Genomic DNA, 12,590 nt, shown 5'->3' with positions numbered 1-12,590 from the left:
CAATATACAAATTCGTTATTTAAGTAATGAAGGTAGGCCTAACTGTTAATGAAATGTTTGAAATCAAGGAAAGGTCTGAATTGCACATTTGATTTTATTCTCCTTTAAACCGAAAAACCATGCTGCTGCAGCATCTGTGTTTCACGATGCAGGTGAAAATTTGATATTTTGAGTCAAAGGCTTGTTAATATTTTGAAGTTAATTAAAAATTAGGCTAATTTCCATTTGTTGGCATGTCTAGATTCAGATGTTTAATATAGGCCTAATTTAAGTTGGGTGTCCATCATAGAGATAATCACCATATTTATAATGAAACCATCATATTTAAAAATATGATATTAATCATGAATATTAGGGGGTGTGACGGGACAGCTTTTAACCCCTAATATTTATTGTTACTACATTAATGGGATCTCCTTAATCAAAGCTTTCATATTCTTCAATTAAATATGTTTCTGTGTTATTTAACAAAAATACGTTTCCTGTAATTCCTTCTAAACACTTGAGTCATTACTGTATTACCATATTCTTGACTTAATTAATTAATTATGCATCATGCATTATCTCACACCTTGGCATTAGCATCGCCATTGGCTAGTAAATGTTCTAGTTTACTCACAAGACTAATATAGATATAATATAGCTATTTAGATAGAGTGTTAAAGTGCAACAGTGTTTACAGTGTTTTGTATTATTATATATTCCATCAGGAGCATCAGCAACAGCACCAACAGCACCAACTCAGCAGGTGTCCCTACAAAAAATGAAGGAAGAAAATGCTTTATTAAAAGCTAAAATCAAGTTCCTTGAGGATAAGTGCAAGGATATCGAATGTGAGAGAGATTTCCTACGTAGCAGTCTGACCAATGGTAAATTGCTGAATCTCTAAAAGCAACTATACCTTACAACCTGTTATAAGTTGTATTTAGTAATGTGTACTAAATTCTGTTGGCTCTTATCAGAAATTGTTTGATGTTCCTAATTTTTAATTTGCTTTGAATAAATGTGTCTGCTAATAATTGATACTGTACAGCATTATATGGTAATAACACTTTCGCCTTTTGCACATTAAGAATAGCTTAACATGTCAACCCACTGGCATGAAGAATCTTCATCTCATACAAGTGTTTAAAAAGTGATATTAATTAACTTTTAACTGTGGAAAGCTTACCGAGTCTACATTATAACATATCCTGGCATAAAAGGGTACAGTGTACTGTAGTCTGAGGCCTTTCTGTTCTTGTTGTTGTTTTAAAGTTAGATCTTGTGGTTTTCGTTAACAAAGGTAGCAGAATATTTACATTTAACAATGCAATCAAAGCTGGTAAAGGTGGAAGAAATTAAATGTAATCTTAATATGATGTATTCCTTATCAGCCTTGTCAGCAAAGGAAGACATGATGGGAGCTACCTGCAAATCCAAATTGGATGATGCTGTATCACAGTCTTCCAGTACGGAGGATGACCTTCATACAGAAAGGGGAAAAAAGGCAAAGAGAAGAGGAAAAGCGCTGAGGAAAAAAAAACATTGCAAAGTTGACTCCTCGTCCTCCTGTGTATCTTCAACCTCATCCTCATCTCAATCCTCTTCATCCCCTGCACCCCGTAAATCCAGCAAAAACAAGGATAAAACCAAGAAAAGGAATGCAAACAAAAAGCAGAAATTCACAAGAGGTATGTATTTTAAATGTCCTTACAGTAATCGTTGTGTACAGTAGGGGTGTAATGGTTCAGATTATTCACGGTTCTGGTTTTTATTACCGTTTTAGGGTCACAGTTTCGGTACAGTTCGGTATGTGCTACGCTGAGTAAAACATAGGAGAATTTAGGCTTTTTATTCATTTCAATAACTAAATTAAATTAGTTATTAAAGGTGCTGTATGTATTTTTTAGCGGCCTCTAGCGGTGATGTTTCAGATTGCAACAAGAGCGCTCGTGTGCGATCTCAAGAGCGAGCATTCACTACCGGCCACACGGAGACTTTCAACGCAACGGCGAAAGCATCACACAACATGCTGGAAACTCATGTAAACTCCCACTGCAACGTTACAATAATAGGCTACTTTTATCAGCTTGACGTTGAACTAATGCTCCATGCTCGTACAATGATAACGCTACATTGACTGCATTTAGCCGACATGTGGTGTTATCTAGCATAACAAGGCATTTCACTAACTATTCGTGTATCTTTCACAATTAGCAATGCCAACATAGGTGAATGTATAATATGATAACGAAAACGGTGAACTAGACTGAACAATTTCAGTGTAACAGTAAGATCGTAGGAAGTAACATTACTGAACTGAACGTGTCTGGAAATGTGTATTATAAACAATATGATAGTAGTGGGATGAGTGACGTTAGACAGTATCTAGTACATAAAATAAAAGTTACATCCTAAAGCACCTACTTTTTGTTATCCTGGAACAGTCTTTTGTATTCATTTCATGTCTCATGTAGTTTACCTTGCTATTTCATTACAGTTTACTAATTCAAAAGCTCTGCCGATGTTGATCTGTGTTTTCGTCCTGAGTCGATCAGAATCACGTTTGGCCTGATGAGCTTCAGCAGATAAAACTTTTTTTGTTTTTTTATATTTTTGTGGAGTTTGTGTTGGAGTCTGTGTTGTGCTGGAGGCAGGAGTGTTTGGTGTTATCAGACTCCATGTTGTTAGCTGAAGTGCCGTCACATAGACTGTATATAAGGAGAGAGGCTCGGGAGCGCGCAAGCACGTCACATCCGATGGATTTCATGGTAAATCCGACCCGGAGACTTCACATAGAAATATGAATATTGGCCTTCAGAGGTAATAGCAAAACCCGACAAGTGGATCATTGTAATGTGTGATTACAACTCCTTCACACACAGGCAATAAAAAAGGATTCATTTTAGAAGAAAAGCTACAGAGAGCACCTTTAAAATAAATTAATGGTCTGACTATTTAAGTGACTATATTCTGCTTATAAACTAAGTATTACACTATTGATGCTATTAAAGCTACCTCAGAACATTGAAGATACCAACACACCAACAAGTGACATTTCACCAGAAGTTTTCTGGCTGGCTTATATTAGTATTCCGGCTGGCTTACTTATGAACTTTACGTGCATATGGTCAGTTGTCAAATAAATACAATAGAACAAAGATACAAATAAAATAAGCAATGCTTTTCAGGTTGATCAGGTGTCTAACTGTAGTTTTCAGGTACAGAAATGTCATAAAGTAATCAAATATGAAAAACAACACTGCATATAAACTTCATTGTATAAAGTAAATAACATCATTGAAGTTACAAAAGTTCAGTCAAGGGCAGTGAGTGAGTGATTTCTTTATCTTTTTGTTGTTAGATTAACATTAAAAACACAGAAAGCAGGAATTAGGCTGTTGTCATTTTAAAACATAATTCACAGAACCAGTACACTGATACTGTACACATGTGTTCGTTGTCTTTCTCACTTAAGACATAACCTTCTATGTTTGCTAGGATACTCGCTAAGACGTGCATGTTGAATTTTTGTGTGAATTTGTCCATTCAGGTGCAAGACTTAAAAGAGAATTTGCACGCTTCGGATGAGTACACGCAGACAAATCTCCTCAACGCGAGTTCTCTTTCTCGTCTTACGGTTGAATGTTTAAATTGGCAAGGTTAAAATTATTTTAAACACAGATAGCAACGTGTGCTGACCATACACATCACAACAATATAGTTATATTTAATTTAAACTTACTATTATGTTTAGAAAGCCAACATACTGTTCTACTAGACTATATAAAGTGTTCCTATTAAGCTTTTTTGAATATTTCAGTAATTCCAGTCTCACTTCCTGCTCGACCCTACGTAGGTTTGTAACAAATTTGTATATTGGCTGCCTGCGAACAATGTCTACTTTTACCTGCCCTCAAACCACAGCTACAGTATTTGACAAACTTAAAGGCCCCCTGACATGGGGTTATTTTATTATTTTATAATGTTTCCTGGGTTGCCCTTTTAATGTTAGTATGTTTTTTAGATCAAAAATAGTCATAATTTAGAAACAAAAGGCATTTTTCCTTGCCTGATTTTAGCCTCTGATTTGAACGCTCTGTTTGAAGGGGCGTGTCTTCTGTGAGACTTCAGTGTAACCGCCCACTGCTGTGATTGGCTGTGGGATTCAGTGTAACCGGCCACTGCTGTGATTGGCTGTGGGATTCAATGTAACCGGCCACTGCTGTGATTGGCTGTGGGATTCAGTGTAACCGGCCACTGCTGTGATTGGCTGCTGTGGGATTCAGTGTAACCGGCCACTGCTGTGATTGGCTGACATAGCTACGTATTACATGTGAAACTCTCTCGAATACTTTTACTACAGCTATTATACGTTTTTACTAGGGCCGGGACTCGATTAAAAAAATTAATCTAATTAATTAGAGGCTTTGTAATTAATTAATCGAAATTAATCGCATTTTAAATGCATAAATATTTGACCTGAGAACAGTGAGAAGTATTTTTTTTCACATGGATTTTTAGTATACCATTGAATAATGACAATACATAAGCTTAATCAACAACATATTGTTTATTTTTGTTCAACCAAGTCCAGCAGACCAGTGCAATTTTTGCCATTAAGTGTAGCAATAGCTACACTAATAATAGCAATAGCGAATTCCTTGTTGCATAACTTGCATACAACCATGCTCTTATCGACGCTTCCATCCGTTCGTTTTTTATAACAAAATTTCCCATCCACGGGGCCAACCAAAGCGATCTAGGCGATCTATGAAGCAAGCGATCTCGTCAGCTTCTTCATCATGAACGCTAGTTGGTGCTCCAGTATAATCGGTCCGCCGAAACTCATCCAGTGAGAAACGTTCCGCGGTGCAAAAATAAGTGCGATTAAAATGATTTTTTGTGTAAATTAACACGTTAAAGTCTGTAATTAATTAATCTTAATTAACGCGTTAAAGTCCCGGCCCTAGTTTTTACTAATACAGCTATCGATATTAATGAATCGTGAGAAGTTTTTAAAGTATTTAGATCTATTCCCATCACATAAAATGTCGCTGTGATGAGCATTGAGCAAGCAGATGACAGTCTGTTGATCGCGAGAATGAAGATCTTATCTTTGCAACGCAGTTTCTGCACTCTCTCTAATGCTTTCACCAATGCAAACACGATGATGTACAAACAGTAAGAGCTTCGTTGTGCAGTGTAACGTGCGTCATTGATTTCATAACGAGTTGTCCAGGGCTGCGTTTCCCAAAAGCATTGTAAGCCTAAGTTGATCGTAAAAACGATCGTACGACTGATCTTAATATTATGGTCTGTTTCCCAAAAGCATCGTAACTTAAGTAGCACTTGAAAACCTTCGTAGAACTACGAGTGCTCTGGAGTAATCATAAATCCCCAAGTGCATCGTAAGAAGACAGAGTTATAAGGTCACCTGCAAGACAACCGGCAAATTACACTTTTATCTAGATTTAACAGATTACACTGCAACGTAAGTATAATATAAGGTTTTGATTGTACTTTATTGTACACTTTGTTGTACTCGTGTTTTGTTTAAATGAAATAATTAAAAGGAAGGAAAAAATAGAAATACACATCTAAATTAAACGAATGAACAAAGAAACAAAAAATTATAAAATAAGTAATCTGGGAAATATGCTTTAAAGACCGGGCAAAATAGGGATGAATTCAAAAAAATCTGTCAATGACTTGCTGACGTGCACGAAAATCAGCCATGTATTGGGCATTTCTTGCGGACCTCCTTCCCTGATCTTTGAACACGGTTGCAGTTAGTTTGCAATGTGACAATGTCCTTCCAGATGTTTTGTTTTTCCTTATTTGTATGGTGTCCTTTAAATCTGTTAAAAATAAAATCTTTGTTTCCCTCTATCTCCTCTAAAAGGACATTAATTTTATCTTTTTGAAAGGTCTCTTCTCGTTTTGTTTTTTTGTTCAGCCATTTTATCAGCCTGTATATGTGCTTTATATCCATATAGACTTGTCTTGATTTCTAATCGACAACAAATGACTATTATTAGGTTAAACCTTAAAATACTATTCCATATAAGGTTATATTTCAGCACTTACTGAATGGACAGTGACGCTTAAGTAGCACGTAGAACGCGTTCTCGCGCGTTCATGTTAAGTGCATTTTTGAGAAACGCGCGTGGAATTGCGGCGAGCGTTCGTAACTTTTCACGTAGAGAGCGCTCTTAAGAGCTAATATACATCGTTATCGGGAAACCCGGCCCAGATAAACTCGCGCTGTGTGGAAAGATTGTTCTTTGATCGCTTTCTGTATATAATTTGTTCAGAATTTAAATACGATTATTTTCATCCTACTAAAAGAAACGATGTGAAGTTGATATTTTAGTCACTGGGTTTACTTACTGATGCATAAACAGTATTGAACGATTTTGAGAGAAAGATTGTCTGAACTTCAACAATTAGGCTACACATCAGAAATTGTTGCTTGGTATCTCGATCGATTTATTTTCAGACGTTCATCGAGGCCAGCTCTGTATTGGCCCAAGTTGAGGAAACAGTCGTCGGTGAAATGTTTGGACCATACAAAACTTTGGGAAGTTGTGTCGGCACATTTCCAGAGAAAATAAAATTAACCCATTGTTTCTTCAGAGGATCGGATGAAGGAACTAAAAAATACTTTTGTGTTCATTTGTACATCCGAACATTGATCAACTGCCTGTAACGTAAGAACTACGGAAGCAATTGCAAGTAACAATATTTATTGGAAAACTCAGAACACAGTCCACAGACAGGCAAGGTAGAAAACTCAGTACACGATCCACAGACAGGCAGGTAAGTGGCGCAGGGACTCGATGGTCAGATGGATACAGTGCAGGTGAAGTGAGGTGACGATCAACAAGACGAATCCAGAACATCCACAGGGAACAGACAGGAACAACGAAGGATACTGGAACGTAGAGGGATCAAACACCGGACATCACAAACAACGATCTGACAATGGAGATGAGAAATGGGTGAGATTAAATAGACCGGGATGATAGACTGCAGCTGGTGATGAGTGATTACTGAATGAGCTCTGATGAGCAGCCACGCCCCTCTAATCAGCACACACACACACATGTAACAACAGAAACACGAGACATGAATGAGACATAGGATTTACCCACCGTGACAGTACCCCCTTCCCTAGGAACGCCTCCTGGCGTTCCCAGACTCCCTTACCTGTCGATTGTAATCATCGATAAGGGAGTGATCCAGAATGTCTCTAGCTGGCACCCAACTTCTCTCCTCCGGACCGTAACCTTCCCAGTCCACCAAGTACTGTAATCCGCGTCCCCTCCGTCTCGAGTCCAGAATACGATTAACCGACTTTGCGTAAACATACACGCCACTTTCAAGTCAAGTGGCGTGTTATTTATACGCATTTTGAGCTATCCGCGTGTATGTCCACGCCGAAATCTTTTGCGTGTATGTCTACGCCATTAAATGTCCGAGTGATTCCGCGTGTATGTGTACGCCGTTAAATGTCCGAGCGAAACGAAGCAAAATCTATATCTACATCTGTGGAGCGATATTTCTTTTCCTAGGATGGTAGGAGAAGACTCATAAATGGTATTAACCCCAGTGACGGGTAGGTTTAGGGACGGGGTTGAGGTAGGTCATATATTTATATATACATAATACAGTAATATAACGTTAAGTCAAAGGCGTTGATAAACACGCTGAAAAGCGATTATGCGTGTTGATAGCACGCCAAAAATGGAAATACGAATTGGCGTGTCATACATACGCCATTTCATGAGATCAGTCTGGGATTCCCCATCTACGAGGCGCGGCAGTGGGGGAACCGGGACTGGCGGATTAATGCGAGCATAAAAGACGGGCTTAATTTTGGAAACATGAAAGACGGGATGGATTCTCCCGCACACTGGAGAAAGATTCAGGCGGACTGTCACCGGGCTAATGATTTTGGTGACAGCAAACGGGCCAATGAATTTAGGTGCAAGTTTATTCGAAACGGAACGGAGAGGAATATCCTTGGTAGAAAGCCACACTTTAAAACCGACGACGTACACGGGAGGCTTCCGCCGGTGGCGATCGGCTTTGGCCTTGGTGCGCGCCCCCACTTGGAGTAGAGTCTCACGGGCTCTCGTCCAAGTGCGATGACACCTCTGGACGAAGGCGTGGGCGGAGGGGACCGCGACTTCGGATTCCAGACTAGGAAAAATTGGTGGCTGGTAACCTACACTACACTCAAATGGTGATAGGCCCGTGGATGACACTGGCAACGTATTGTGGGCGTACTCCACCATAGAAAGTTGCTGACTCCACGAGGAAGGATTCTTGGACACTAAACATCGCAACGTTCGTTCCAAATCCTGGTTGGCTCGCTCAGTTTGACCATTGCTCTGGGGATGGAACCCAGAGGACAGACTCACAGTCGCCCCCAGAAGTTTACAAAACTCTCTCCAAAATTTGGATACAAATTGGGGTCCTCTGTCAGAAACCACGTCTGTCGGGAGGCCATGAATCCGAAAGACGTGGTCAACGACAATGACCGCTGTCTCCTTGGCTGAGGGTAATTTGGGCAAGGGAATGAAATGGGCCGCCTTCGAGAACCGGTCCACCACGGTCAAAACTACCGTGTGACCCTGGGAGGGTGGGAGGGAGGTAATAAAATCTAGTGTGATATGGGAGCAGGGTCTCGAAGGCACCGGCAGCGGTTGGAGTAACCCGTCCGGAGATCGATTGGAAGTTTTACCTGTGGCACAAACTGAGCAAGCCAATACAAAACTGCGAACATCACAAGCCATGAGAGGCCACCAGAATCGTTGCTTGACTAAAAACATAGTACGATTGACTCCTGGGTGACAATCCACATTGGAACAGTGACCCCACTGAATAACGCTGGACCGTAAACTCTCCGGCACAAACAACCGGTTCGGTGGGCAACGAGTCGAAGGCGTTACCCCTTCTAAGGCCTTCTTGACCTTCGATTCGACCTCCCATGTGAGTGTAGAGATGAATAGATTCTCAGGTAAAATGCACTCGGGAGTAGACGGGCGATCGGAACGGTCAAAAATGCGCGATAAAGAATCGGGTTTGATGTTTTTGGAACCCGGGCGGTACGAGAGAGTAAAGTCAAAACGTCCGGAAAAAAGAGCCCACCGAGCCTGCCTGGAATTGAGTCTTTTAGCCGTACGAATGTATTCCAAATTCTTGTGATCGGTCCAGACGATAAAAGGTACCCCCGACCCTTCTAACCAGTGGCGCCACTCTTCCAATGCTAACTTGACTGCCAACAACTCTCTGTTGCCAATGTCATAATTGCTTTCGGCAGGGGACAAACGATGGGAAAAAAACGCGCAAGGGTGCATCTTGTCGTCTGAAGGAGAGCGCTGGGATAACACTGCACCTACCCCCACCTCTGACGCATCGACCTCCACCACGAACTGACGTGATGGATCAGGGGTTATCAGGATGGGAGCTGAAACGAAGCAGCTCTTCAGTTGGGTAAACGCAGCTTCTGCTGCGTCTGACCACCTGAACGTCGTTCTGGGGGAGGTCAAGGCAGTCAGAGGCGCGGGTAGTCGGCTGAAATTGCGAATAAAACGCCGGTAAAAATTGGCGAACCCCAGAAACCTCAGTAGGGCCTTACGGGAATCAGGACTTGGCCAATTTACCACAGCCTTAACCTTGTCAGGATCCATGCGCATTCCCTCAACCGAGATGATGTGACCTAGGAAAGTAACAGACTGTGCATGAAACACGCATTTCTCCGCCTTGACAAAAAGCCCATTCTCTAACAACCTCTGAAGCACCTGTCGTACGTGTTGCACGTGTTCCTGGAGAGACGATGAAAAAATCAATATATCATCCAGGTAGACATATATGAATTGATCGATCATGTCTCGCAACACGTCATTGACAAGTGCTTGGAAGACCGCTGGGCTATTGGACAAGCCGAAAGGCATGACCAAATATTCAAAGTGCCCCCTAGTGGTGTTAAATGCGGTCTTCCATTCATCCCCCTCCCTAATGCGGACCAAATGATAAGCATTTCTTAAATCCAATTTCGTGAAGACGGATGCTCCTTGCAACCTCTCGAAAGCTGAAGACATCAATGGCAAAGGATATGTATTCTTTACCGTGATGTTGTTCAGCCCCCGGTAATCAATACAAGGTCGCAACGATCCATCCTTCTTCCCCACAAAAAAGAACCCCGCCCCCGCAGGAGAAGAGGAAGGGCGGATGAACCCTGTTGCTAGAGAATCAGAAATGTATTTCTCCATGACCTCTCTCTCTGGGACAGAGAGTCAATATAATTTGCCCTTAGGCGGAGACGTACCTGGCAATAATTCAATAGCACAGTCATAGGGACGATGTGGAGGGAGAGAATCAGCCCGAGACTTACTGAACACCTCCTTCAGATCCCGATACTCCGTGGGCACGTTAGATAAATCCACTGTCTCCTCCTGTAACACATGAACAGAAACAGACGGACAAGCAGAGACAAGACAGGACTTATGACAAAAGCTGCTCCAAGCCGCTACGGATTTGAGTTGCCAGTCTATTTTGGGATTGTGACGAGTGAGCCATGGGTGACCAAGAACTATGGGTGCAAGCTGAGTGTCCAGGATGTAGAATGAGATGGTTTCTGAGTGATTGCCTGATGTGGTGAGGATGATATCTTCAGTAACCAGAGATATGGTGGGGAGTTTCTGACCGTTGAGGGCGTGCACTGCAATCTGATGGGTGAGTGGTTTGAGGGGAACTTGGTGCTTGAGTGCAAAGTTGTGATCCATGAAGTTACCTTCGGCGCCCGAGTCCAGAAGTGCATGACAATCGTGACGGTGGTTGGACCATCGGAGTCTAACCGGAAGGAGAGTCGATGTCGATGAGGTCTTCTCGGCGGAGATCCCACCCGATTGTAGCCTCATACTTACTACCGGGCTGGGCCTTTTAACGGGCAGTTGTAGGCAAAGTGTCCCGCTCCTCCACAGTACAAGCAAAGGCCCTGGGATCTCCGCCTTTCCCTCTCCTCCCGGGAAAGCCGGGCTCGACCTACCTGCATGGGCTCGGGATCGTAGACGGGGCTGACCGCGTCCCCACCTCCAGCACGGTGACCCTCCGATTCCGCCGAAGAACGGTAGTTGGGTCCTCTTCGCTCCACACGAGACAGTCTGGCGTCCACTCTCAGTGCTAGCGCGATTAAATCGTTGAGTTTCGGTGGTAAGTCCATGGCATAAATCTCCTTTTGGACGCGGTCAGCCAACCCATGCAGGAACATATCCCACTGCGCCTCCTCGTTCCATTGGCTCTCCGCCGCCAGGGTCCGAAACTCGATCGAGTAGTCCGACACGGATCGATGTCCTTGACGTAACTCGGCCAGCAATCTGGCCGCTTCTCTGCCTCCCAAGGCACGGTCGAAGACCCGTTTCATTTCGTCGGAGAGCGCTTGGAACGAGGTGCAGCAGTCTTCCTGGTTTTCCCACACCGCCGTTCCCCATAGTGCCGCTCTCCCAGTCAGCAGCGTTAGCACGAAAGCCACTTTAGTTCTTTCCTCTCGGAAGGTTCTGGGCTGGAGAGAGAAATGCATGGAGCATCTAGTTAGGAAAGCTCGACAAAAATTGGGTTCACCTGAGTATGTCTCTGGGGCTGGTAATCGTGGTTCCGACTGGGAGGGGTCCACTGGTGGTATTTGGGGAATCGGCGGTGGGACCGGCGCAGCGGGAATACGCAGCTGTTGGACTTGCTGGGTGAGCCCGGACACCTGCGCCACTAACGCCTGAACAGCACGAGCGGTGTCGTTGATATTTCTCTCTTGATTCTCCATCCGCCGTCTGCTGTTATTGACGAAATCCTCCAACGTCTCAGGATTGTCACTCGCTGCTTCCATTTCTGGTCAGATCGTTCTGTAACGTAAGAACTACGGAAGCAATTGCAAGTAACAATATTTATTGGAAAACTCAGAACACAGTCCACAGACAGGCAAGGTAGAAAACTCAGTACACGGTCCACAGACAGGCAGGTAAGTGGCGCAGGGACTCGATGGTCAGATGGATACAGTGCAGGTGAAGTGAGGTGACGATCAACAAGACGAATCCAGAACATCCACAGGGAACAGACAGGAACAACGAAGGATACTGGAACGTAGAGGGATCAAACACCGGACATCACAAACAACGATCTGACAATGGAGATGAGAAATGGGTGAGATTAAATAGACCGGGATGATAGACTGCAGCTGGTGATGAGTGATTACTGAATGAGCTCTGATGAGCAGCCACGCCCCTCTAATCAGCACACACACACACATGTAACAACAGAAACACGAGACATGAATGAGACATAGGATTTACCCACCGTGACACTGCCATGCTTCGCTCGTTTGCAAGCCATTATATCTCTCGAGGAAAAACTCAAATCGCGTTCGTACTTCCTAGCTCATTTTCTCTTGGGCGAGCCAAATTCTCTGGGCGGGCAAAGCAGAGAAAGGGGAGTTAACCTTTCCTCCTTATGACGTCATATAGGGGAGATTCAAGATCAGCCCATCTGAGCTCTCATTTTCTCACAGGCAGAGAAAGATAGCCAAAGCTCGGTTTACACCGATTAAA

This window comes from Rhinichthys klamathensis, unplaced genomic scaffold (genome assembly GCF_029890125.1).
Source record: "Rhinichthys klamathensis goyatoka isolate OS25496 unplaced genomic scaffold, OSU_Roscu_1.1 h1tg000223l_1, whole genome shotgun sequence".
Classification (NCBI taxonomy): Eukaryota; Metazoa; Chordata; class Actinopteri; order Cypriniformes; family Leuciscidae; genus Rhinichthys; species Rhinichthys klamathensis.
The sequence above is the reverse complement of the archived record's forward strand: the minus strand, read 5'-3'. Positions refer to the sequence as shown.